Source organism: Taudactylus pleione, unplaced genomic scaffold, assembly GCF_031769625.1.
Source record: "Taudactylus pleione unplaced genomic scaffold, aTauple2 ptg000451l, whole genome shotgun sequence".
NCBI lineage: Eukaryota > Metazoa > Chordata > Amphibia > Anura > Myobatrachidae > Taudactylus > Taudactylus pleione.
The window spans coordinates 1,916,540-1,944,405 of record NW_028284853.1 but is presented as its reverse complement, the minus strand read 5'-3'; the positions used below and the strand labels follow the sequence as shown (position 1 = coordinate 1,944,405).

The 27,866-nt window shown below is 45.6% G+C and overlaps 1 protein-coding gene across 2 annotated transcripts in view; it reads left to right on the top strand.

The window, feature by feature from the left end:
• RAI1 (retinoic acid induced 1) overlaps positions 1 to 27,866 on the top strand; it is a 164,231-nt gene that overhangs the window by 53,233 nt on the left and 83,132 nt on the right. The window contains exon 2 of one of the 2 annotated variants that reach the window (XM_088448135.1): positions 1,253 to 1,458. The exons of the other annotated variant lie outside the window; for it this stretch is intronic. The gene's annotated coding sequence lies outside the window, so the exon portion shown is untranslated. The remainder of the gene's footprint in view (positions 1 to 1,252; positions 1,459 to 27,866) is intronic. 2 annotated transcript variants of the gene reach the window in all.

Genomic DNA, 27,866 nt, shown 5'->3' with positions numbered 1-27,866 from the left:
GGTGCCTGTCTTGATCCTTGCATGATTTTCTTAGTGGTTAGCTCACGTCGCGTTCCGTTTGGAATTCTGTAAACATGCACATTGGAATCAGGTCTGAAAGGCTTGGCGTCCAAGATCTTAGGTTCTGACCCACAGATTAGGGACCTCTGATCTAGAATGTCATAGATCCTCTATCACGTATTAATGGTTTGTTAAACTGGGTACACACTGGAGCGTTGGGCTTCCCGTACATACTGGAGCGAGTTATTGGACGACGGAGCAATCACTGTTTCGTCCTTAATGAACTTACTACAGGTCGCTAGCGATATCGCTAGGTTTGATGTGCAGCACATCAAACCTAGCAACATTCGCTAGCGACTGCAGGAGCGCGCAATCACACTGAGAAATGTAGACGATTTGTCGTTACGAAACGGCAAATCGGCCCGAAATCGCTCGTGTGTACCCAGCTTTAGGATTATTAGTTTAACAACATAACAGAATTGATCACAGTATTGCCCTGTCCCACGTCCCCTTAATGAGAAAGACAGATATACTTTGTAGAACCTCACACTCTTTAATAATCCCTAAAGATAAAAAAAAAAATTCTGTACACATTACCTGCAAAATATGTTGTTGCGTTATCTCCATTCCTGCAAGTAATATTTTATCAGGGACTGGGTCTTTGCCAGTTTGCTCTCGCTTGTGTCTTCTGCTGCCAATGTAAAATACAAAAAAGCTTGTGGATCCTAAAGAGTCCCTTGGCTCTTCTCCAGCTGGACCATCTCTGGTCATTCGATCACCTTCCCATAGGTGACCTTGGAAGAGTTATTGACTGAGAGAATTTAGGATGTTTTATTGATGGGGCTGGGGAAGAGAATCTGGATGAGAACAAGAGAAGCCGAGCTCGGCCCCCCCTCCCCCCCTCTTTCTCTCAATCTCTTTCTCTCTCCTGAGGATAGCAAGCAAAGAGCAGAGCTCTCCAACCCTCCCTGACCCCTCTTGTTGGCATTTCAGAGCACTGCCTGCTCCTTGCTTTCTATTCCTGGCACAAACAGGCATCCACACACTCATCCACACACAAACACGGCATACGAGAGAAGGGGGGGGGGGGCTCGCCACCTACTCCCCAAACAAAGGCTGCCGTGCCAGTAGCATCTCTGCACATCCAAGCCCCCAACCTGATGTCTCAATAGACACTGTCAATGACCCCCCCTCCTCCCCACTCTGCTGTCTGCTCTCACACCCCCTCCTATCTCTGCCTCTACATTTTCAGGCTGGATGCTACCGCGGCCGTTCCTAATTACCTCTTATCCCCAGTGGGTTGTGAATAATCACCGCTGAGAAGCTTTGAAGGGTTGCTGAGAAGGATGAAAAATAAGAATTGTGCCATATTTCACATCTCCTCCTCCTAAGGACATAACCTGGTCATTGTGCTATAGGAGAGAAGAGAAGAGAGTGATAGCAAAGAAGATATCTGAGGTACCTCTTGTTATATTGTCTGCTGTGCACAATTTTTTAAATTTTTTTTGTTTTCGTGGGTTTGATATGAAACTGGTTAGGTTGGGGTGGTCATAATGTTTTCTACAGTTCACTTTCAGGTAATCAAAGGGGTAAAAGTACCCTGGCTTAAAAAAAAAAAATGATGACACTTAGTCCTATTGCTCATCTCGGTTAGCTTGACTTTTTATACCCCCTACTCTCTTTGACTGAGCTGAGTCCATGAATGGTGGAGAACAATTCTGTAGCGTGTACCAAAGATTCATATCAACCCCTACGCTGTATATTGGGCTAGACATTTGCAGTTTTAGTCAGAGAAAAATGCAGCTTTTTATTATTTTTTTTTTTCTGTGTTGGAATGTAATGTTTTTTGTTTTTTTTACTAACGAGGAAATAGATTGTAAGCCCTTGGCAAGTTCCCCTGATGCTCTTGCAGTATTGTTTGCCTATTGTGCATATTTTTGAAAAAAAAAGAGTGTTGCTAAAGGTGAATAAAGTGATTTACTGACGGGCAGTAGCTGGTACCATACCACCAAAAAGGGGCAGTTGCTTTAAAAGGTTATTGGTGCGGATGCAAGAGTTCTGTGTTAACCTATTCTCTGCCGAGTGGTCAGGCTGTCGGTGTGCATGAGTTAGAGAATAAGGCTTACAGGTGAGATTGTGTGTGAGCATTTAGTCTCTGCACGCGCCAGTGCTGAGTTTTTATCCATTTATGAGACGAGTGGACCTTTTTGTTTTTTTTCACCCTGCTTTAGTGACTGGATTGTATGGTGCTGTAGGAATAGGTTTTAGAGGATCATATGCTGAAGGCACCTAGTCCTGGATGTGCATTCCAGATTCCCTGCAATTAGCCATCTTACCAGTTTGCAGGGGACCTAGATCTATCACGTCTGGGATTAAAGACATGATGGATGGGTTTTAGATGAGCTCTTAGAACCAGTGCCTTTCCGTCCAAGTTGGGTGGTTTGGGCAAAGAGGAGTTAAAACTCTACTAAGCATTAGATGATTAGACCTTCATTATGGATTATTCATAAAAGGTCTATGTTAACTCTTACAGTTCTTGAGTGCAAAGCATAAAATACTCCCGTGGTCGTTTAATAGTTAGCTGTTTGGTGGAGATGATTAGGCAGGGGAAAGACTGTGTTGTTCCCTCCATGGTTTGCGTGACAGTGTTTAAATACACTGCACCTGCCTAAATCTCCCACTTTGACAGCCCCTTCCTCGGTGATGATAAAAGAGCCACTTAACGTGTCACTGGGGCATGACATCATTATCCCTGCGCTCTCCAGCACGGTCATGTGACTCATTTCACCATCGCTTAAGTAACTTTTACGCTTTTGGCCATGGTGCACCAGATTTAATGATATTGCAATATATTTATTTTTTTTTTTCCCTGTGGCCTTTTGATCCATTGCAGTTGTCACGCTTGGCAAAACTATCAAGGACACTCATCCGGTCAATATTACTTACTGGACATAAGCAATTACTTTACTCTAAACAGATTACTTGCTGTATGTAAGACTGGCGGGCCAATTTACCCCCTCAACCCCCAACATATTATGGTTTATTGCTGACGTGGCTCCTTATTGCTTTTTTAAATAAAAACGTTTTTCACAATATACTTTTTCGTTGTGGGAGGCCATATATTAAACACTTTAATTCACAGAAAATATCCATATAACTTAATAACAATTTAATTCAATAACATTTAAGCTCCTAGATTTTTCAGCATGTTAATGAGTCATCAAAACCCCCGAAACGCGTTGCTTTCCCCATAACACTAATCCTAGAGACCGTTTGTCTTGTTAACCTGAGATATGGTTGATTTTCTATCTAGCTCCCCTGCCTAGCTAACAGACATGCAAATGTTCGGTGTCTTTAAAATTCAGGTGGAGCTTCAGTTTGGTACAGCAATATGGCACCACCCCCTTCCTCCCACTAGAACTGCTATTACTACCCTTGCAGTGTAAATTACAGGGGACAAAGTCAGGGAAGTGGATTGTTTACGCTGCAGTGCACCAGAGGGAAGCCAGTCCTCTGCACCGAAGGGGTTAAATAAGGAAACGCACCCGTGTGTAGTTGCATTGCATTTAAATAACAGGCATCTGTAGCCGTAAGCAGCCCTTGATCCTAGGGAGATTAGTGTCTCATCTTCCCAGTGCTGACACATGAAGGACCCTGAAATTTTCTATAGAATGTCCAATATCAGCATTTCTCTTCAAAGACTTGTATCCTAGCAACAGATCATCCTGCTAAAAATGTTTGGAAGGGACCAGCGGACCAGTTCAGAGCTGTCCAATTGATGGCCTGTAGGCTATCTGTGAATTCCCGGAGCATATTTTGGGCCTTGGACTACCTTTAATTTCGCGTCACCCCTTTTGCACGACACCATTTCTATAAAGTGTTTGGGGCCAGTACATTGAAATAAAAGGTTTGCCGTGCTTGTCCAGGATTCCATATATTGTCCATGCAAACTTACACAAGACAGTATACTGCCTCATGTGACATGACTTAACTACAGTGGGCTACTTGGTAACATCCTGTCTCAAAAATGTAGCAAAGTTCCCTCAAATTTCAAGTATCGACACCAGAAAACATGAACGTATCGGACTGGCAACAGAAAAGTTAAGGGATTTCTAAGTTTCTGAGTGTTGGGGGGGGGGGGGGAGATGGGGACTATTTGCACAAAGTGAGAGACTCTGCCTGATACCCATTTAATGAGAGCAGCAATCAAAACGAGCTGGGGGTGGGCAGGAGAAGGAGTATTGAGCCTCATATGTCTCCTTGTATCATTAAAGATCAGTTAGAGGGATCAGGTCTAATTTATACAACAGCACATTAAGGGAAAGACGTGTAGACAGCTGCTTGAGAGCTTGTGTGCCAAGGATACTGTGGGGTGAGGCTGGCGTACCCAGTTTCACAGCGCCCATCTGTAGCCAGCTTTCTTACTTACAGGAAATGTCTAGCCCTCTTTAAATGAGTTACAGGAATCCCCGGCAAACCGCAGATTTGGCACTCTACCCTTGCCGCGCGTGTGGCGTGCCAACATTCTACAAGCTTTTTAAAAAAAAAAAAATCACATTTCTTTGAGTAGTAAGACCCTGACTTTACTTTTGCTACCGTAACCCTGTAGGATATGTAATTGAGCTTTATAGGCTGAGGTTTACGTTAGCATGCTGAGACGACCAACCAGAGCCTTCCCAAAAAGTAGTTTCCTTGTTTTCCTATTATTCTCAGCCAAGGCACCAGTGCTCACCTGTCTGGTTGGTCTTTTTGTCAAGCTCCTGGCAGCTTCCACATAATGAACACTGCATTAGAGGTACTGCAGCGGGTTGTATTGTTTGACTGTTATTACTGAAAACATCCTGAGTATCAGCACCTGTCATGGTGTTCAAAGCGTGATGGATCTGCGAGCACAGAGCAAAAATAAGATCTGTGATTGGATTGCTAAGACTAAATGTATTGTATCCTATGGGGGCCAGGAAGACACTTTGCAGCGTTCTGCCAGCACGTAAGTGCTCTGTGTGCCCAGACAAGTGGAGTTCTTCCTGGCTCTCATTACCTCCGGTGGCCAAGGGCATCAGCGAAATGATCCACACATTAATTAAAAATTATTAGATCTTGATTGAGCCGTTCCCGCATCACCTCTGCAATGAATAGAGCGGGATGGAAAGTTAAGAGGGGAGCAAGGAGATCTAGAAGGAGACGTCTCACTGCACAAAGGAGGTCTTAAATGCTAGCTAAAGCAGGCAGGAGATGGCTTTATCCGAATAACCCGAAGAGTATTTATGTGGTTCCCAGAAAAAGAGCCACTGAAAATACGACCGGCTTTGATTGCGTGAATGGAGGATTACGTAATAGGCCGCATCGGTTCTGCTGGCGTTGTAAAGGTTGAGATATATGTTTCTTATTAGCAAGTATTCCTCATTTTACGCATTCATATAATAAAAGAGCAAGCAGATGTCTGCGGATTACCATGGTAGAAGGAAGGCAGAAAGACAGATCGTCCAAATAGCTTTTATTTTCATGGTGAGTTTTACACACCCCTGAGTAGCTGTCTTCACTGAGTGCCCCCTCCACTCTGGAGGGTTAGAGTCCTACAGCAACATATTATGGGGCGTCTACTAGATGTTACAGCATTCTGGATTCTTGCCTTAACATTATAGAACTGACGGTTGCTTGTCACTGTTGTTCTGGTCATAAAGGCAGAGCACTCAGCTCTGCAGAACGTGGCTCCATTAATCCCTCACACTGCACCGAGCCGCAGATCTGCAGCAAAAAAAAAAGGTTGTTTTCTGGAGAAGGTCAATCCTGCAAGTTCAGAGGGGGCGGGTGAAGCAGGCAGTGGGGGTCTTAAGTAGTGTCCTTACTCCTCACATCTCCAGATAAAAGCAGGAGAGAGAGAGAGAGAGTGTCACACTAACCTTACCGCTGAGGGGAAAAGACGCTGAGAGATCATTATAGCTAGAGAAAGGTCTCTTAAACACCACTTATCAGACAGGATAGTGACTGTGTGTTCTCCAGTCTATCACCAGCTCTCTGCAGACAGAGGAGGCAACGTAGACTGACCAGCTGGGGTACATTGGGGTGACACAGAATCCAGGAGCATAACATGGTTTCCCCTGAGGGGCTTAGATTTCCATAAATAGAACACATGCTGCATCCACAAGGCACATTTTGTATTTATTCCAGGCATTGAGCAAAGACTTCCTAGAAAGGGCACAGACCCAACGCACCTACACGTGTCAAGGGACAGACCATGCGCACATGCGCTTGGCAGGGTGGTGAAATTTAATTCTCTGTGTATAAGCTCGCAGCATCCGGGACACAGATTCCAGGCACAGGGCACGATTTTGTGGCAGATGATAAAGATTCCAAGTATGGGGCATTCATTCATAGCATGTTGGCACAGATTCTGAGTATGGGTCTCTGATTATTGACAGGCACCGTAGCTTCAAAGCATGGGGTACAGATTCCAGGCACCGGGCGCTTTGGCGGGGGCACAGATTTTAGGAATAGGGCACAAGTTTGTGAGAGGTGACACAGATTGCAATCATGGTACATTAATTCATGGCAAGTGGCACAGATTCCAAGTATGGGGCACTAATTCATGGCAGGGGGCACAGATTCAAAGCATGAGGCTCTATTTCATGGCAGGGGGCACAGATTCCAAGCTTGGGGCACTAATTCATGGCAGGGAGCACATATTCTAAGCGGATGGCACAGATTCAAAGCATGAGGCTCTAATTCATGGCAGGGAGCAGAGATTCAAAGCATGAGGCATTAATTCATGGCAGGGGGCACCAATTACAAGCATGGGGCTTGGCAGGGGCACATATTCAGAGCATGGGGCTCTAATTCATGTCAGGGGGCACAGATTTTAGGCACAAGTTTGTGAAAGGTGACAGATTGCAATCATGGGGCTTGATTCAGTACGGATCACAATAGCTATTACGCACGCAGTTTCACTGCGAAGATATGCTAATGTCTATGATTGCTATGCCGTCGCAGCACAACATAAGGACGCCCACCTTACCTTACACACATCCGTAATATTTTGCAAATATCTGCGAAAACATCGTTGACATCGAGTATCATCGCAGCCTCACACACACTTGCACAAGCTCTGACCTTACTCAGGAATTGCTAACCTCATCTCACTCAGTGAAAGCCCAAGCTGCGGAGGGCGTCGCAATGGCTATTTTTTGCACACCCCTGCAACAGCATTCAAACGCACTAATGTATAACATGGGCGCACAGATTCTGAGTATGGGGCTCTAATTGGGGATGTAGTTTCAAAGCGTGGGGCACAGATACCAAGCACTAGGTTCTAATTCATAGCAGGGGGGCACAGATTCCAAACACTAAGCTCTAATTCATGACAGAGGGCTGTGACAGTGGGACTCCCACATTCTGAGTAAAGGGTTAACCTCCCTGTAGCCAGGGAGGAACCACACTCTTACCTCCAATTAAGACCAGCTAAGGTATAAAAACCTGGTAAGTTTAGTTAGTCAATATTCGTCAAATGTGAGGGAGAGGTTGCACCTTTAGCAGCTCTCTCTCTATGCTGGTCAATCTGAACCATGACTGTGCTGGGAATACTCTGCTCGTTTGAACTGCTGTCTCATGTAAGGTGTATTATTGTTACTGAGCTGTGTTTGCCTTTATGTAAGAAGTCATTACACTGGCTCTGACTTTTCAAGTCTGAACTTACACATTACATTGTGGTGTCAGAAGTGGGATAAAGTTGGTCCTGTGCCAAGGATCCTAAAGAGACCACCGTGGAAGCCGTTTTGCAACAAATGTTGGACTTCTTTAAACAGTAGCAAGCAGTGGAAGCATTTTGCTTCCCAAAATGCAGGCCTCCGATGATGTGGAGGCCTTTCTGATGTGGAGACTGCCAAACTACGTGTGGGCGTGTGTCCTTGGTTACCAGCCCCTGTGCTAATAGGACGTGACTGGCATCACTTCCGAGCTCTTGTTCTACAGGAGGAACAGGTGCCTGCAGCAGACCTTGGAGAGACATTTCCCTTCTCCCCTGAATTGTTTGTCTCTGGTAAAGGCTCCTAAATCTAAGAAACAAAGGAGAAGGGATCACAGAGACTGGCTTGCTTGTGATGTTTTGTTGGGACAAATGGTGTTTTCCAATAATGCTACTGCTTGCAATGTCCCTGTAAATACTGATGTTCATGTCAATGTTTCTGATAATTCTGATGAACCTGTCATTACTAATGTGCCTATGCATGCTGATGTCCATGGTAATGCTGAGAGGTCCAGGAACACTGATGTGTCTAGCAGCCAGCCTAATCCTCGTGGTGCGGGGAATAATGCTGAGGTTCAATTAAGTAGTATTAATGAAGCGGTCTTAAAACTTCCCCTTGCGCCTGATTTAGGAAAGGCCCAACGGGAAGATCCTGCTTTAAAAAGGGACTTTGAACAGGTTCTTTCAGTCTTTCACTGGATGGTGTCCTCTGGTCACATGTAACAGAAGTAAAATATCCCCATTTTGTGTTGCTTAAAGAGGTTTTATATCAACTAGCACAAACAAACGGGGGAGGTGATACGACAGTTGGTGGTCCCTGGCTCTTTGAGAAAGCAGGTTCTGTTTTTAGCCCATGCAGTTCTTTGGGGTGGTCATTTGGGACGGGATAAGACGGTGGAGAGAATAACCTCTTTGATCTATTGGCTATGTGTTTATGCTGAGGTCTCACGGTTCTGTTCCGCTTGTTCAGAGTATCAAAAGACAACAGTAAACCAACCGTCTCCTGCTGATCCCTCTCCCAATTGTAGGGGTCCCGTTTGAAAAAATAGGTGTTGATTTAGTGGGTCCGATTGAACCACCGTCTAAAGGCTATAAATTCATTATAGTTGTGGTTGACTATGCCACCCATTATCCGGAGGGATTTCCTTTAAGGGTCACTACAGCCAAAGGGTTGGATTACCTAAAGAAATTCTTACCGACCAAGGGACAAACTTTATGTCTAAGTTAATGCAGGGCGTGTTAAAGTTGTTAAATATGAAATCTGTCAGAACCTCAGTAAATCATCCCCAAACGGATAGCTTAGTCGACAGATTCAATCATACACTCAAGTCGATGTTAAAGATGTTTATAGAGACAGAAAAAGGTGGGATGAGCTTCTACCCTGTTTGTTATTTGCAATCAGAGAACTGCCCCAGGCTTCTACTGGCTTAGCCCCTTTTGAGCTTCTTTATGGGAGGAAGCCACGGGGTGTTCTCGACCTTCGGCGGGAAGCATGGGAAGAACAACCAATAGAGGGCGAAAACATCCTTCAATATGTGGTCCAGATGCGTAATTGCGTAGACCTACTAGGTCAGTTGGCCCGGGATAATTTGGTAAATGCACAGGAGGCTCAAAAAATTCTATATAACCGTAATGCCAGAACTCAAGTTTTTTTCACCTGGGGATAAAGTCCTTTGTTACCTACTCAGGGAAGTAAATTACTAGCAAAGTGGCAACGGCCATTTGAAGTAATTAGAAATGTTGGCAAAGTAAATTATGGAGTCTCTCAACCTGACTCCCGTAGGAGGCAGGCAGATTTACCATGTTAACCTGTTGAAACCATGGAAGGATCAAGAGGTGTTTTTTGTAGACCCTGGTAATGGCCATAGTGACCTTGGTCCACAGATTCCTCAGTTCGATGGAGTCTCTCCACCCCTCGAACCTTTGAATTCAGACAAGCTGAAGCCTCCCTTGGGAAATCTTGTTAATGAACTCTCAGATATTTTTCTGATATACCAGGGAGGACCAATTTAGTCTTACATGACATTGTAACACCACCTGGAGTAGTAGTTCGACAAAGACCCTATAGGCTTCCAAGGGAAAAACAAGTGCAGGTAATCAAGGAAATACAAGAAATGTTGAAGTTTTGGGTAATTGCGGAGTTCTACAAGATTCTGCATAGACTTCCGCAAAGTTAATGCAGTATCCAAATTTGATGCCTACCCAATGCCAAGGGTCGATGACCTGCTTGATAGGTTAGGTTCGGACATATATATTTCTACCCTTGATCTTCCGAAGGGATATTGGCAATTTGAGCTGACAGAGGAAGCTAGGAAGAAAACTGCTTTTTCTACTCCGCTGGGCCTCTTTCAGTGGAAAACAATGCCTTTTGACTTGCATGGTTCCCCGGCCTCTTTTCAGAGGGTAATGGAACTGGTGCTTCGTCCTCATCAGAATTATGCTGCAGCATACTTGGACGATATTGTCATATATAGTCAGAATGCCCATGTTAATAGGCTTAGGGCTGTTCTTCAGTCTTTGAGAGAGGCAGGTTGAACTGCTAGTTTAAAGAAATGTGTTCTAGGTAAAAATTAAACCAAGTACTTAGGGTATGTGGTGGGCAGTGGCTGTCTGAAAACCCTTGTGAGTAAGGTACAGGCACTAGCTGATGCCCCAGTTCTGACTACCAAGAAAGAGTTAAGATCCTTCTTGGGTTTAGCAGGCTGTTACAGGAGGCTTTTGCCGCAATTTTCTACCTTAGCGGCTCCCTTAATAGATCGTTTGAAAAATTCTGCTCCAAATAAACTTGGGTGGTCTAGGGGACTGTCAGTCTGCGTTCACCAAAATGAAACATCTATTGTGTAAAGGCCCGGTTTTAAAGTCTCCATATTTTACCAAGCCTTTTGTCGTACAAACAGACACCCCAGATGTGGGCTTGGGGGCAGTTTTGTGTCAGGAGTTTGGCATTGAACATCTGATTCTATATTTTAGTAGAAAGTTGTTCCCACGTGAGACTAGGTATTCTGTAATAGAAAAAGAATGCCTCGCTATAAAATGGGCTCTTGAGTCATTATCTTTGTGTGGCCAGGTTTTACTGTGGTTACTGATCATGCACCGTTAAAATGGTTACAGTGTATGAAAATTCTAACACAAGACTGACAAGGTGGTACCTGGCTCTCCTCTTGTGAAGTCCGGCACAGACCGTGAGGTCTACACATGAATGCAGATTGTTTTTGTCCCGAACTGGGCTGGAGAGTCGGGCTTCCGCCGCTGGCGATTTAGGTTCACCCTTTAACGGAGGGAAGTATGGGTTAAACTTCCTGTGGCCAGGGTGGAACGACACCCTTACCTCAATTAAGACCAGCTAATGTATAAAAACTTGGTAAGTTTAGTTATTCAGTAGAAATGTGAGGGAGAGATGGAACCTTTAGCAGCTCTCCCTATGCTGGACAATCTGAACCATGACTGTGCTGGGAATACTCTGCTTGTTTGAACTGCTGTCTCATGTAAGCTGTATTATTGTTCCTGAGCTGTGTTTGCCTTATGAAAGAAGTCATTACACTGGCTCTGCCTTGTCGAGCCTGGAATAAAAAGCTTACCTGTTTGCATCACCTCAGTCTCCCATTGGTCGTCTGAACTTACCCGCTACAGGGGCACAGAGTCCAAGCATGGGGCTGTAATTCATGGCAGGGGGCACAGATTCAAAGCATAAGGCATTCATTCACACAAGCATAGGGGATATAATTCATAGCAGGGTGCATGACTAATATATATATATATATATATATATATATATATATATATATACATACAGTCAGGTCCATAAATATTGGGACATTGACAGAATTTTCATATTTTGTCCTCTATTCATCACCACAATGGCTTTGAAATGAAACAAACAAGATGTGATTTAACTGCAGACTTTCAGATTTAATTTGAGGGTAATTACATCCAAATCAGGTGAACGGTGTAGGAATTACAACTGTTTCTATATATGCCTCACACTTTTTAAGGGGCCAAAAGTAATGGCACAAACTAAACAATCCTAAATCTAACTTTCACTTTTTAATACTTTGTTGCAAATCCTTTGCAGGCAATTACAGCCTGAAGTCTGGAACGCATAGACATCACCAGACGCTGGGTTTCATCCCTGGTGATGCTCTGCCAGGCCTCTACTGCAAATGTCTTCAGTTCCTGCTTGTTCTTGGGGCATTTTCCCTTCAGTTTTGTCTTCATCAAGTGAAATGCATGCTCAATCGGATTCAAGTCAGGGGATTGACTTGGCCATTGCATAACATTCCACTTATTAGCCTTAAAAAACTCTTTGGTTGCTTTTGCAGTATGCTTCGCGTCATTGTCCATCTGCACTGTGAAGCGCCGTCCAATGAGTTCTGAAGCATTTGACTGAATATGAGCATATAATATGGCCCGAAACACTTCAGAATTCATTCTGCTGCTTTTGTCAGCAGTCGCATCATGAATAAATACAAGGGAACCAGTTCCATTGGCAGCCATACATGCCCACGCCATGACACTACCACCACCATGCTTCACTGATGAGGTGGTATGTTTTGGATCATGAGCAGTTCCTTTCCTTCTCTTCTCTTCCCATCACTCTGGTACAAGTTTATCTTTGTCTCATCTGTCAATAGGATGTTGTTCCAGAACGGTAATGGCTTTTCTAGATGTTGTTTGGCAAACTCTAATCTGGTCTTCCTGTTTTTGTGGCTCACCAATGGTTTGCATCTTGTGGTGAACCCTCTATATTCACTCTTGTGAAGTCTTCTCTTGATTATTGACTTTGACACATATACATCTACCTCCTGGAGAGTGTTCTTGATTTGGCCAACTGTTGTGAAGGGGTTTTTCTTCACCAGGGAAATAATTCTTTTGTCATCCACCACAGTTGTTTTCCGTGGTCTTCCGGGTCTTTTGGTGTTGCTGAGCTCTCCGGTGCGTTCTTTCTTTTTAAGAATGTTCCAAACAGTTGATTTGGCCACACCTAATGTTTTTGCTATCTCTCTGATGGGTTTGTTTTGAATTTTCAGCCTAATGATGGCTTGCTTCACTGATAGTGACAGCTCTTTGGATCTCATATTGAGAGTTGACAGCAACTGATTCCAAATGCAAATGTCACACCTAGAATCAACTCCAGACCTTTTACCTGCTTAATTGATAATGAAATAACGAGGGAATAGCCCACACCTGTCCATGATATAGCTTTTGAGTTGATAGTCCCATTACTTTTGCCCTTTAAAAAGTGGGAGGCACATATAGAAACCGTTGTAATTCCTACACCGTTCACCCGATTTGGATGTAATTACCCTCAAATTAAATCTGAAAGTCTGCAGTTAAAGCACATCTTGTTTGTTTCATTTCAAAGCCATTGCGGTGGTGAATAGAGGCCAAAATCTGAAAATTCTGTCAATGTCCCAATATTTATGGACCTGACTGTATATATATATATAACTTATATATATATATATATATATATATATATATATATATATATATATATAATTTTTTTTCTTTTTTTTATTATTTTATTTTAATACGCACACACAGGAAGCTGCTGTTGGAAGAGAACCAAATTTACATTTGAGAATATGCCAGAGGCTGCATTTACTTGTTCTCAGCAACTCATTAATCAGGAGTGTACTTGGGGTTGTGCAGCTTGGGTGAGTGTGACTGTTACATCTGGTCTCCGGCCTGACACTTGAGAACTGTTGTTCATGCATTTACAACCTCCAAGGAATGGAGAAGGGCTATTGTAGTGTAGGACCAGCACAGTTCCTTAAGCAGGTTATATAAATGGGGTATAAGTGATGGGTTATAGAATTTACGAATGGTCACTTGGACTACGCTGTGTATTATAATGTACCTGGGCTGTTCATCATGTTGTGCACTATAATGTACTTGGGTTGTGCATCTCGCTGTGTATTTATTGTAGTGTTGCGTATTATAATGCACTTGGGTTGTGTTAATTGCTGTGTATTATACAGGGTGATCCAAAAGTCTCCCATGCGTAGGGAAAATGAACACCTTTTTTAGGAAAATACAAATTTATTCACAAAATATATTCTATATGGCTGCTGTTACTATGAAAGTGCACACGGAGGCGATTAACTTCTAATTAAAGGTATAAATTGGCTTGATCAGTAAACAAGATCCCAGGTGACAAGTCTGCGTCGCTGTTCAATGTCTTTGCTCCCCATTCGCACAATCCCATCCGTCTCTCTGGGTCAGTAAGCTGCTGCGACAGTGGCACTTTATGTGGATGCCAATTGTGCCTTTTGAAAATGCCCCCAACCGATTTCTGCGGCCAGCCTCCATGTGCTGTTTTGGGGACACCTTACAAACGCACCCAGTTCCACGTCGTACCTTCTATCAGTTGATAGACGCCCATTTTTCGGTTGATCGGTAACTCGTCCAGTCCTCATGAACAGCTCAATAAGTTTGGGATTAGCATTGATCGTAACGTTCTTACCACGTCTCTTGTTGGAATCCATTGCAACCTTGTTACAGCTTCCTGATCCGAGCACCGGAATGGTTTCTGTAGGTTCTTCTTATGACAAAGGCGTTCTTAAAGGGTATTTGAAAAGAGAAAAAAAAAAATCAATATGTATGTAGATCTTATTTTGTGAGTAAAGTTACATTTTGTTAGTGTTACTATTCCTATGTATGAAGACTTTTGGAAGGCCTTGTATTGTACTTGGGATGTGCAGATGGTGCTTACTATGCAGGTTGTTATGTATTAGTTATAATATAGTTGGGATTTGTTGATTGCTGTGAGTTATAATGTATTTGGGCTGTGTTGATATATTGTACTTGAGCTGTGCAGTTTGTGTATTATAATGTACTTATGTACTTGGACTATTTTGATTAATGTGTATTATAATGTACTTTGTGCAGATTGCTGGGTACTGTAATGTACATGAGCTGTGCAGATTGCTGGGTACTATAATGCACATGGGCCGTGCAGATTGCTGGGTACTATAATGTACATGGGCTGTGCAGATTGCTGGGTACTGTAATGTACATGGGCTGTGCACATTGCTGGGTACTATAATGTACATGGGCCGTACAGATTGCTGGGTACTATAATGTACATGGGCCGTGCAGATTGCTGGAGCCTATAATGTACATGGGCCGTGCAGATTGCTGGGTACTATAATGCACATGGGCCGTGCAGATTGCTGGGTACTATAATGTACATGGGCTGTGCAGATTGCTGGGTACTGTAATGTACATGGGCTGTGCACATTGCTGGGTACTATAATGTACATGGGCCGTACAGATTGCTGGGTACTATAATGTACATGGGCCGTGCAGATTGCTGGAGCCTATAATGTACATGGGCCGTGCAGATTGCTGGGTACTATAATGTACATGGGCTGTGCAGATTGCTGGGTACTATAATGTACATGGGCCGTGCAGATTGCTGGGTACTATAATGTACATGGGCTGTGCAGATTGCTGGGTACTATAATGTACATGGGCCGTGCAGATTGCTGGGTACTGTAATGTACATGGGCCGTGCAGATTGCTGGGTACTATAATGTACATGGGCTGTGCAGATTGCTGGGTACTGTAATGTATATGAGCTGTGCACATTGCTGGGTACTATAATGTACATGGGCCGTGCAGATTGCTGGGTACTATAATGTACATGGGCCATGCAGATTGCTGGGTACTATAATGTACATGGGCCATGCAGATTGCTGGGTACTATAATGTACATGGGCCGTACAGATTGCTGGGTACTATAATGTACATGGGCTGTGCAGATTGCTGGGTACTGTAATGTACATTGGCTGTGCAGATTGCTGTGTACTATAATGTACATGGGCCGTGCAGATTGCTGTGTACTATAATATACATGGGCTGTGCAGATTGCTGGGTACTATAATATACTGTACATGGGCTGTGCAGATTGCTGGGTACTGTAATGCACATGGGCCGTGCAGATTGCTGGGTACTATAATGTACATGGGCTGTGCAGATTGCTGTGTACTATAATATACATGGGCTGTGCAGATTGCTGGGTACTATAATGTACAGGGATGTATTTTGTATCCCGACGTCGGGATCCTGGCACACAGAATGCCGGTGCTGAATTCCAGACACCAGTCAGCATACCAGCGCCAGCATCTCGACCGCTAGCAATACGGTAAGTATTGGGATTGGGAGGTCAAGTCTAGGCTGCGGGGTGGGATGGTTAGGTTTAGGGGTAGGGTTAGGATACTTATACCGCTTATACACCTAAGTCCCGGGTCTGACCCGGGATTTGAAACACGTTTCCAACCCGGATCAGACTTGGGACAGACCCCCTTTAACACCGCGGAGCCAACCTGGGCATACCGTTCACACCGGAGCCGGGTCAGCACTGACCCGGCTCTCCAGCACAGATGAGCAGCAGTTCTTCCCCTCCCCACTCCGCAGCGTTCCAGAGGCAGGCAGGGTGGGTGGGGTGCGCTGCTCCATTCTGGTCGGCCTGGCATTGGACGCTTGGAGTTGATGTCATCTCAAAGCGAGACTGAAGCCAGCCAGTCGGGCAGCATGCACGATGACCCGAGTCGCGCCGTTTACACTGCGAGGTGACACGGGAACGACCCCTGCTCAACCCTGCAAGCCAGCCAGGTCGAATCCCCGGGTCACTGGATCCGGATTGATCCGTTTACACCGACAAATATCCCGGGTTGATGCGCGTTCACATACATCAACCTGGGATTTTTAAGTCCGTGTAAAAGGGGTATTACCGACAGAGGAGTATTATCCTAACCCTATCGGGATGCCTGCATCTGGATTCTGACGGCTGGTATACCGAGCACCGGCATCCCGTTCTCCACCCAATGTACATAAGATGTGCAGATTGTTGTGTATTATATATAGCAAAGCTACTTGGGCTGTGCAGAGTGTTGTGTATTATAACATAGGCTACTATGTGCAGATTGTTGTGTATTATAACATAGGCTACTTGGGCTGTGCAGATTGTTGTGTATTATAACATAGGTTACTTGGGCTGTGCAGATTGTTGTGTATTATAACATAGGCTACTTGGGCTGTGCAGATTGTTGTGTATTATAACATAGGCTACTTGGGCTGTGCAGATTGTTGTGCATTATAACATAGGCTTCTTGGGCTGTGCAGAGTGTTGTGTATTATAACATAGGCTTCTTGGGCTGTGCAGATTGTTGTGTATTATAACATAGGCTTCTTGGGCTGTGCAGATTGTTGTGTATTATAACCAGTGGCGTAACTAGGGTATTCGGAGCCCAGGGCAAATTTGAAAAGGGAGCTCCCCCCCACCCCTTCGGCGCGTGCGGCAAAAAAATGGGCGTGGTCATTTAAAAATGGGGCGTGTCAACATGACACACCCCTTTATTTTCAAACTGAACATTCCTATCCATATGCACCTTAACCCCAGTAGTACCCCCAGTATGCAGTTGTGGTCCCTCTCATGCAGGCCCATAGTAGTACCCCTTATACAGTATCCCCAGTAGTGGTCCCTCTTATACAGCCCCCAATTAGTTCCTCTTACTCAGTACCCCCAATAGTGGCCCCCCCAAATGCAGTGCCCCACGTAGTGTTCCCCCTTATGCAGTGCCCCCAGTAGCAGTCCCCACAATGCAGTGCGCCCAGTAGCGGTATCCCCTTATGCAGTGCCCTTTTATATAGTGCCCCCAGCAGTAGTCCCTCCCCCATGCAGTTTTCCCAGTAGTGGTCCCCTTATGCAGGCACCCTGTAGTGATCCCCCCTATCTAGTGCCCCCTGTAGTGGTCCCCGCAGTGCCCCTAGCAGTAAGCCCCTTATATAGTGCCCCCAGCAGTAGTGTCCCCCCCTCCCATGCAGTGCCCCCAGTAGTGGTCCCCCTGATGCAGGCTCCCAGTAGTGACCCCCCCCTATCCAGTGGTCCCTGTAGTGGCCCTTCCTATTATTGCCCCCATTAGTGGTCCCCCGAGTGCAGTGCCTCTAGTAATACTAGGCCCCTTTTAGAATGCCCCCAGTGGTAGTCCCCCCCCCCCCCCAAGTAGTAGTCCCCAGTAGAGTAGCCCCCCCCAGTAGAGGTCCTCCCAATGGCACCCCCAGTAGATGTCCCCCCCAGTAGTAGCCAACCCCTCCCCCATTGTGCAGATAGGTAAGGTTTAAAAATAAATAAATATGTATAAAAATATACTTACCTGATTCCGCGATGCCGATGCCACTCCCACCCTCCAGTCCGCCCGGGCTGGCGCGCTCAGCATTATGGGACTGACGTCATGACGTCAGTCCCATTACCCACTACAGGAGCCGGACGGAAGTCCGGCTCTTGCAGTGGGTGCTGCAGCAGTCAATGAGAGTCTATCTGACTCTCATTGGCTGCTGTTTAACACACGCATCGCCGCCAGCGCTGGCGGCGATGCGTGTGTTATGCACAGCCTGAGCCCGCCTCCTGGCGCTATTGGGCAAGCGCTCAGGGGGAGGGAACGGGCTCAGGCGTGCAGCACAGGACTGGCGCTGGAAGCCTAGCGCCGGTCCTGTGCAAATGTGTAGCGCTGACCGCACTCATTGCGGTCAGCGCTATCTAGGGCGGGCGGGCCGGTACCGTGGCCGGCGGAGCACCGCCGGTCCAACGGCGCCCCGGGCACGAACCCCGCTCGCCCTGCCCTAGTTACGCCACTGATTATAACATAGGCTTCTTGGGCTGTGCAGATTGTTGTGTATGCTAATATAGGCTTCTTGGGCTGTGCAGATTGATTTGTAGTGCATTAAATGTGTATTGGGTTACATTGGTTTCTGTCTGCTCTAAATGAAATAAGATCCCAAATGATTACAGCAGCAGCAGCAGCAGGGATAGGTGTGCGTTATGGGGTGGTAAGGCACGGGCAAGAAGCTGGTCCGGGGAGGTTAGATTAGGGGCTGCTGGTTCTCAGTATTGCTGAGTAAGTTGATGGTCGTATAGTAACAAGACTTGAAGCAGAGAGAGTGCCAGTCAGCAGGGCTGCATTGTGTATGTACAATAGTCATCTGCTGTACGGAGCCAGGTTAGCCTGTCCAGTGATCCACAATTCAGCATCCAGAGTTCCTTAGTGGAGAGCCAGACTTAACTTCTCATCAGGGCCAAGTACCCTAATTCTGGCTCTCCCTACAGTAAAGGGATTTCGTATACTGGGATAAGGATAATTTAGAAAATAAACTTACTCTGGGTTCTTTTCATTTTGAAATAAGAAACTGGGACATGGAATTTTTTAACCCAATTCCCTAAATAAAGTAAAAAAAATATATATATAAAGGGAATGGCCTTTGAAAATTAGGATATACTGGTGACCTATGCATTCTGGTTCGGAGATCTTTTGAAGTGAAATTTAAATATTTATGGATTAGATTAGCTTAATATGTTTAGTAGGATGTTGGAGACATTGGGCCTGCTAACAAAACACACACACACACACCCTTTCACAATTATCATGTTTGTGTATATGTATGTACAGCCATGGCCAAAAATGTTGAGAATGACACAAGTATTGGTTTTCACAAGGTTTGCTGCTTCCGTGTTTTTAGGCCTTTTTGTCAGATGTTACTATGTTATACTGAGGTAACATTACAAGCATTTCATAAGTGTCAAAGGATTTTATTTACAATTGCATTATGTTTATGCAAAGAGTCAATATTTGCAGTGTTGACCCTTCTTTTTCAAGACCTCTGCAATTCGCCCTGGCATGCTGTCAATCAACTTCGGGGCCACATACAGACTGATGGTCGCCCATTCTTGCCTAATCAATGCTTGGAGTTTGTCAGAATTTGTGGGTTTTTATTTGTCCACCCGCCTCTTGAGGATTGACCACAAGTTCTCAATGGGATTAAGGTCTGGGGAGTTTCCTGGCCATGGACCCAAAATTTCAATGTTTTGTTCCCCGAGCCACTTAGTTATCACTTTTGTCTTATGGCAAGGTGCTCCATCATGCTGGAAAAGGCATTGTTCATCACCAAACTATTCTTGGATGGTTGGGAGAAGTTGCTCTTGGAGGATGTTTTGGTACCATTCTTTATTCATGGCTGTGTTCTTAGGCAAAATTGTGAATGAGCCCACTCCCTTGGCTGAGAAGCAACCCCACACATGAATGGTCTCAGGATGCTTTACTATTGGCATGGCACAGGACTGATGGTAGCGCTCACCTTTTCTTCTCCGGACAAGCGTTTTTTTTAGATGCCCAAAACAATCTGAAAGGGGATTCATCAGAGAACATAACTTTTACCCCAGTCCTAAGCAGTCCAATCCCTGTACCTTTTGCAGAATATCAGTCTGTCCCTGATGTATTTCCTGTAGCGAAGTGGCTTCTTTGCTGCCCTACTTGCCACCAGGCCATCCTCCAAAAGCCTTTGTATCATTATGCGCGAAGATGCGCTCACACTTGCCTGCTGCCATTCCTGAGCAAGCTCTGCACTGGTGGTGCCCCGATCCCACAGCTGAATCAACTTTAGGAGACTGTCCTGGCGCTTGCTGGACGTTCTTGGGTGCCTTGAAGCCGCCTTCACAACTATTGAACCTCTCTCCTTGAAGTTCTTGATGATCCGATAAATGGTTGATTTAGGTGCAATCTTACTAGGAGCAATATCCTTGCCCGTGAAGCCCTTTTTGTGCAAAACAATGATGACTGCACGTGTTTCCTTGCAGGTAATCATGGTTAACAGAGGAAGAACAATGATTTCAATCTCCACCCTCCTTTTTAAAGCTTCCAGTCTGTTATTCTAACTCAATCAGCATGACAGGGTGATCTCCAGCCTTATCCTCGTCAACACTCTCAATAACTGACATGATATCAGCTGGTCCTTCTGTGGCAGGGCTGAAATGCAGTGGAAATGTTGTTTTTGGGATTAGGTTTGGGATTAAGTTCATTGTCATGGCAAAGAGAGATTTATTAATTGCAATTCATCTGATCACTCTTCATGACATTCTGGAGTATATGTAAATTGCCATCATAAAAACTGAAGCAGCATACTTTGTGAAAACCAATACTTGTCATTCTCAAAACTTTTGGCCATGGCGCTATATATACTGTAATAAAGTATGGCGTAAGGGCAATACTGCTCTTCTATTTGCTGATCAGGAATTAGATTCATTTTGTGGGGTGTAGTCATCGTAATGATATAAAGGCGCAGTTTCAGGGACACAGAGGGACTTGTTTTGCACCAGCTCTGGGTTTGCAGAGATCAGGTCTCTCCTATACGTTTAATAGGATCCGTTGTGCGCATCCATGTTGCGCTCATGGTTAAATGCATTAGTAAGTGCACTGAGCAATGTAATAGAGAGCATTTCAAATGCATTTGCACATGTAAGAGAGACACCCTAATGTTCCGCACTGTCATGAGAAGAAGTATAAACATTAAGAAATTTCAAATCTAACAGCATTTTAGGGGGAAACTCTCTGTTTATCTCATGGAAAGGGGTGGCCTCTAAAGATTTTTCTGCTTCCTTGCGCATCACGGAGCATCTCTACCTTGCGTAAGGGGCTTCCAAGAGTGGCGAGCGAGTAGTGGGCGTTTCAATTGTTTGCATCGGCGGCTGTCAGTGATGGGCGCTCGACAGAGCAATTCAATTTATTATTGCTCCGTTCAGGCGCAAAGGACTCCAGCGCCGACATTTCTGCTTGCCCTCTTTTGAGAAGGTAAGCAGAAATCTGCGAAAAGTCCATGGTTTGGGCGTTTGGGCGCCCCTAGCCAGGACTTTAGGCAGATTATACCTCAACCCTGTCAACATTTGAATGCTCTGAATGAATACAGGTTGGATCTAGTTCCACCCTGAGCCGGAAAAAGGGGGAGCACGGTGCCCTGGACCACATCTCTTGGGGGGGTCAACACCTGCCAGAGCACACTGTTGGCCGTACTAGTGGGGGTGGGACGGACAACAAGCAGTGGTGAAGCTAACACTGACCCTAGGGAAATGGAGACACACACAGCATGTTCTTCTTTTTTTTTTTCTTCATTCTCTGTGGCAGGTTTGTACAGGCTTGGTCTAGCACTGCTTACATCCCAACCATTCCATTGTATTTTGATGCTTTCACACATCTTCCAGCAGAATTTTGTGGCCTTGTCTATAGTCTCTGTTGATCATAGTGCACTGTTCTGTATGGCGACAGTCACTTATGTTGTTTTATTTCTTTCACCGGACTTTGGTTCCTTTAGGACAGCGGTGGGCCATTTGTGACTCTCCTAGATGCTGTGAAACTTTCAACTCCATTTGGGATGCATAGGGCCAGATCAGCTAAACAACCACAGGCTAGCAGGCCCTACTGGGACGTGTAGTTCTGCAAAATCTGGAGACTTGCATGTTGTGTCTGATCATGGAATGCTGGTACTAATTGTTGGTTGATGGCTGAAGTGATGCAGTTGATTGGCAGGGGCATGCTGAGACTGGTAGTTCTGTGACTCTTGGACAGTCTAAAGTTTGTCTGAGTATGAGACACTTTTGTTCTTTAATGGTTAGATAAACTTGACCGGCTGAAAGAGCAGGCTGGTACTTATAGTCCTAAGTCTCCTAAACCTGATTTAGGATAATTTTGTAACCGTGCTAGCCTCCATCTTTTCCAGTCTATATGTCTCACATTTGCTCATTGTGATAAGTGATTGAGGAGGAGGGAGGAGTGTGTGTAAGTGTAGAAATCATTGCATGAGAGATAAGGCGATGCCAGGTTCTTAAAAGGATTGTGACTGGATCCTCTATTGATAAGGGTGATGGGGGCAGGTGGACGGGGAATGGAAGGGGGGGGGGGGGGAATGAGAGGACGCTTGGCTTAGGACATATTATTCCAACCAGATGACAGAAAAAGAAGTTCAAAGCAACGCCTGGCTTAGCTGCAATGACCTGATAGTTATCTCAGTGGGAGGATATTGGAACAAAGTTTTAACGTTCCTGTACAGCAGCATTATTAATTCTCATTCTGCTTTGTCATTGAAACAGGGAGTAAGTTAACGTGAACCCTTAAAATCCGTGCATCTATTGCCATTGTATTTACTTACCTCTGCTGGTCCTTTGCAGAATTCCAGGTGACTGCAGCCCATGTTAGATTATTATACACCTACACATAGCGTAGATGATAGAGGAGACTGCGTTCTTCTAGCATGTAATGATTTGTGATGCCTGGTACAGTTGTCAAGGTGACAGGACAGGCTCATTCTTGTGTCAATCAATGCACACGGTTTTAAAACTCGTTGCGTATGATAATGGTGCTCCAGCCAATCAGCACCTTTACTGTCATCTGTTTCAAAAATGACAGTTGGCAGCTGATTGGCTGGAGCAACATTTATCATATGCAAGGAGTTTTATCACTCGTTGTGTATGATAAAACTTGTTGGTAAATGGGCCCCTATAACTATAATAACTCCCTAGTTTCATAGTATTGAGTGAATGACTTATAGGGCGGAATTCAATTGTTTCCAGCCCCCTTTGCGCCCGTCGGAGCTATTCAATTGATGCTCATGCCGGGCGCGATCAGCTGGGGCGCACCCACACAGGAGGGTGCAAGCTGAAATGGGCGAAAAGTGACCCGTTTGGGCGCCCAAGCAGCACTGTTTGCAATCGCGCCCAGCACTTTGGTCGGTGGTAGCCGTATGGGCGCGATCAGCGCAATAATCAACATCAATTGAATAGCGCCCCGGAGTGTAGCTGTATAATGAGGGAGCAGAGTACACAGTGTAACTGTTTTTTTAGTGTGTGTAGCTGTATAAAGAGGGAGCAGTGTACACATTGTAGCAGTTGGTTAGTGTGTATAGCTCTATAATGAGGGAGCAGTGTACACAGTGTAACTGTTGGTTAGCGTTTGTAGCTGTATAATGAGGGAGCAGTGTACACAGTGTAGCAGTTGGTTAGCGTGTGTAGCTATATAATGAGGGAGCAGTGCACGCAGTGTAACTGTTGGTTAGTGTGTGTAGCTGTATAATGAGGGATCAGAGTAAACAGTGTAGCAGTTGGTTAGTGTGTATAGCTTTATAATGAGGGAGCAGTGTACACAGTGTAACTATTGGTTAGTGTGTGTAGCTGTATAATGCGGGAGCAGAGTACACAGTGTAGCAGTTGGTTAGTGTGTGTAGCTGTATAATGCGGGAGCAGAGTACACATTGTAGCAGTTGGTTAGTGTGTGTAGCTCTATAGTGAGGGAGCAGAGTACACAGTGTAACTGTTGGTTAGCGTGTGTAGCTGTATAATGAGGGAGCAGAGTGCACAGTGTAACTGTTGGTTAGCGTTTGTAGCTGTATAGTGAGGGAGCAGAGTACACAGTGTAACTGTTGGTTAGTGTGTGTAGCTGTATAATGAAGGAGCAGAGTAAACAGTGTAACTGTTAGCGTGTGTAGCTGTATAATGAGGGAGCAGTGCACGCAGTGTAACTGTTGGTTAGTGTGTGTAGCTGTATAATGAGGGAACAGAGTAAACAGTGTAACTGGTTAGTGTGTGTAGCTGTATAATGAGGGAGCAGAGTACAGTGTAGCAGTTGGTTAGCGTGTGTAGCTGTATAATGAGGGAGCAGAGTACACAGTGTGACTGTTGGTTAGTGTGTGTAGCTGTATAATGAGAGAGCAGTGTACACAGTGTAGCAGTTGGTTAGTGTGTAGCTGTATAATGAGGGAGCAGAGTACACAGTGTAGCTGTTGGTTAATGTGTGTAGCTGTATAATGAGTACACATTGTAGCAGTTGGTTAGTGTGCGTAGCTCTATAGTGAGGGAGCAGAGTACACAGTGTAACTGTTGGTTAGCATGTAGCTGTATAATGAGGGAGCAGAGTGCACAGTGTAGCAGTTGGTTAGTGTGTATAGCTCTATAATGAGGGAGCAGTGTACACAGTGTAACTATTGGTTAGTGTGTGTAGCTGTATAATGAGGGAGCAGAGTACAGTGTAGCAGTTGGTTAGCGTGTGTAGCTGTATAATGAGGGAGCAGAGTACACAGTGTAACTGTTGGTTTGTGTGTGTAGCTGTATAATGAGGGAGCAGAGTACACAGTGTAACTGTTGGTTTGTGTGTGTAGCTGTATAATGAGGGAGCAGAGTACACAGTGTAACTGTTGGTTAGTGTGTGTAGCTCTATAATGAGGGAATAGTGTACACATGGTAATTGTTGGTTAGTGATGGTAGCTGTATATTGAGGGGACAATATAACTGTTACAAATGTGGTCTCATACATCTATCCTCCTTGTGCATTAATGAGCCCTTCTAGTTGCGCTGTGACGTGACTTGATAGCGCCAAGTATCTTTTTTCGTGCAACATTTTACCTTCAAATGTGACTTATTCACACAGTGATTCAAATAGTATGCACAAGCTGCTTCTGCTGATTAAAATATGTTACATGCCTGTATTCTCTGAGCGGCTGTATCTGCATGTGAAACGCTACATTTCAGTGTCACAGTCGCTTACACTGTAACGTAGCATTTCGCATGCAGATGCACCCGCAGTTGCCATAGGGGAAACCACAAGATAGTACAGGTTAACACCGCACAGTAAGCAGCACAATATGGTGTACAGTTAACAAATAGCTCTACAACTTTCAACACCGTTACTAGTGCAAAGAGGCACGAAGGAATGCTCAGTGCAAGTTGAAACCTGTAGTCTTAGGCTTGGCTTGGGTGCAACTACCTGATTTCGAGCCACTGAAAGAGGTGCAAACCAAAGTCACAGAAGAGACAGAGGGCCTGATTCAGACCCGCTCGCGAGCGCTATGTGCTCGCAAGCGGTTCGATGGTGGCCCAGTGCGCATGCGCAAGACCCGGATAGCGACGGGCAAACCGTCGCTCCGGGTCTAGTTCCAAAGGGGCGTACTGTCGATGTTGAGTGACAGCACGCCCCCTTTGGTGGGCGGGCCGGGGGCGTGACTGCCCAGACTGAGGCGTTCCCATGGGAAGCTTTCGGCTTTATTAGAGCTGAAAGCTCTCTGGGGCTTGCGGCAACGAGACCATTCCAGAAGGGTCTCGTCGCAAGCCCGATGGTCCTGATGGTCTTGACCATCGCGACCATCTTCCTGGCTACTCGCTATAGCTGTGGGTGGCCACCCACAGCTATGCGAGCGGCCAGGAGGCCACTCTAAAAACACAGAAGGCCGGCCCTGATGCAGAGCGAACGCTCTGTCAGAGCGTCCGGCTCTGAATCAGGCCCAGAGTTCTGTGGCAGGAAGGCCTTAAGAGGGGGTGAAGAGTAAAGCTGGGTACACATTTGACAGATATATCTGCAAATGATGGTCGTTCGTGCACACTGAACGGCCATCATCTATGTCTTGCTGCGGGTCCCGGCGACCAGGGGGCGTGTCCCGTGGGGGGCGGGGGGCGCGTCCCACCCACCTCCTCGCGGCTGCTGCTGCTGTGTGTGTACGGGCGGTCTGCAGACCGCCCGTACACACACAGCCGATGGACAGATATGTCTGCAGACATATCTATCCATCGGCTGTGCAGCACAGCCAATGCGATATGTTGCTGAACGCCGACGTTCACAGACATATTGCGGGTACACACTGCCCGACGGGCATCAGGTACATTGGCCGATCAATTGATCGGCCAATGTATCGGTCAGTGTGTACCCAGCTTAAGACTAGATGGTGGTGAGACATGAGGGCTCTGCTGAAATGAGCTTACATCCTAAAGCAAGGGTGGGGAACCTTTGTTCTGCCAAGGGCCATTTTGATATATATAATTATTTGTGGGCTGGTGCAGGCCATGACCCCTCCATGTGATGTCACACGGGGGCGGGGCCACAATTTACAGTGATTACAGCAATGCCCCGAGCATCCTGAGGATGCTCCAGGGAGCTGTAAGGGCAGCAGTGCGACCACCTCAGATGTCATAAGGACGCTCCAGATGGCACTGCTGCATACATTCTGGCTGCAGGGTGCCATTCTAGGCACCATGCTAGCCAGATGAGGCTAGCAGAAAAAAGCTCAGAGGGCCAGAACAAATGATTCCGGGGCCCTTATACGGTCCCCTGGGTCTGAGGTTCCCCATCCCTGTCCTAAAGGGAAGGGGGAGACAGGCGGATGACACGGAAGCTGAGGCAGTAAGCGAGAGTGAGAGGGATGGAGAATCAAAGAGAGGTGAGCTATGGTGTGACTTATTACGCAAAGCGGAGGATGTGACTCTGTCAGTTGGCGTCTCTGTAGGAATTGCATCTGCTGCGGCATTAGCATAAAGACGCAGTCTCATTGCGTAAAAAGGTGCAGTTACGGTTGCATTAATGTCCACCTCTGATTCAGGCCCTTAGTGAGGGAGCAGTTTCATAGTGTTACCGTTTGGGAAGGTGGGTGACTTTACTGAGAATTTTAAGTTTTTTTTGCTTTGGGTCGACACTTAGTATCTGACTATCTGTCGGGTGAATCTCGTGCCAACGTATCAGGCGCTACACAAGAACCGGTGCCATGATCCAGTTTGTCATATCACACACCATGCAAATAAACGGGTGCTAACAGTAGTGGTTTGTAGACTTGTTTAACTGAACGGGTGAAAGAGTTAACGCTGTAAAATATTCCAGTTTACAGCCCCTTAATTAGCTAACATCACCTCTGGCACTTGGATAAGATGAATTAGGAGATCCGTGAGCGATGCTGGTGTGCGAGTGCCGCTTGCTTTGCCTGGCACCCGAATGCCGAGCAGCATCCGAGGCGTGGGGCTGTGCAGTATTAGCACGCTGCCTGCTGGATGAAATATATCAAGGCTTGGACAGCAGTGCAACCGGGAGTGGAGTGAAGTCGTGATTGACACCTGGGGCACAAAGAGATCCACCATCAGGTGGTGGTAGTGGTGCTTTGGCACTGGCGGTTTGCCCGAGGAGAGCCGTTCAGATGTTTTACAAAGCTAGGCAGGATAACAACTGGATGATTATGTAAAAAAAAAAAGAAAATGGATGTCTGATATAGAAAGGAAGTCGGAGAATGGTGCCTGATTGATCTAGGTGAGCTTTCAGGAAACTTGAGATAATATATGAGTTTAGGAGGAAGTCTGAGCTCCATGTTAATAGTGGAAGGGAGTCAAATTGGAAAAAAAATACACAAAGAGCTTATAATGTAGGGATCTGAGAGTTGTGGTGGATCTGGCATGATGAAAGTGGGAAGAGGTCTTCTCCTCAATGGCTGGAGAACAGGGCCACTCCCCCTAGTGCAGAAGAAGTACTGGCTAGAGTGAGAAGCGCCTCATGACTTG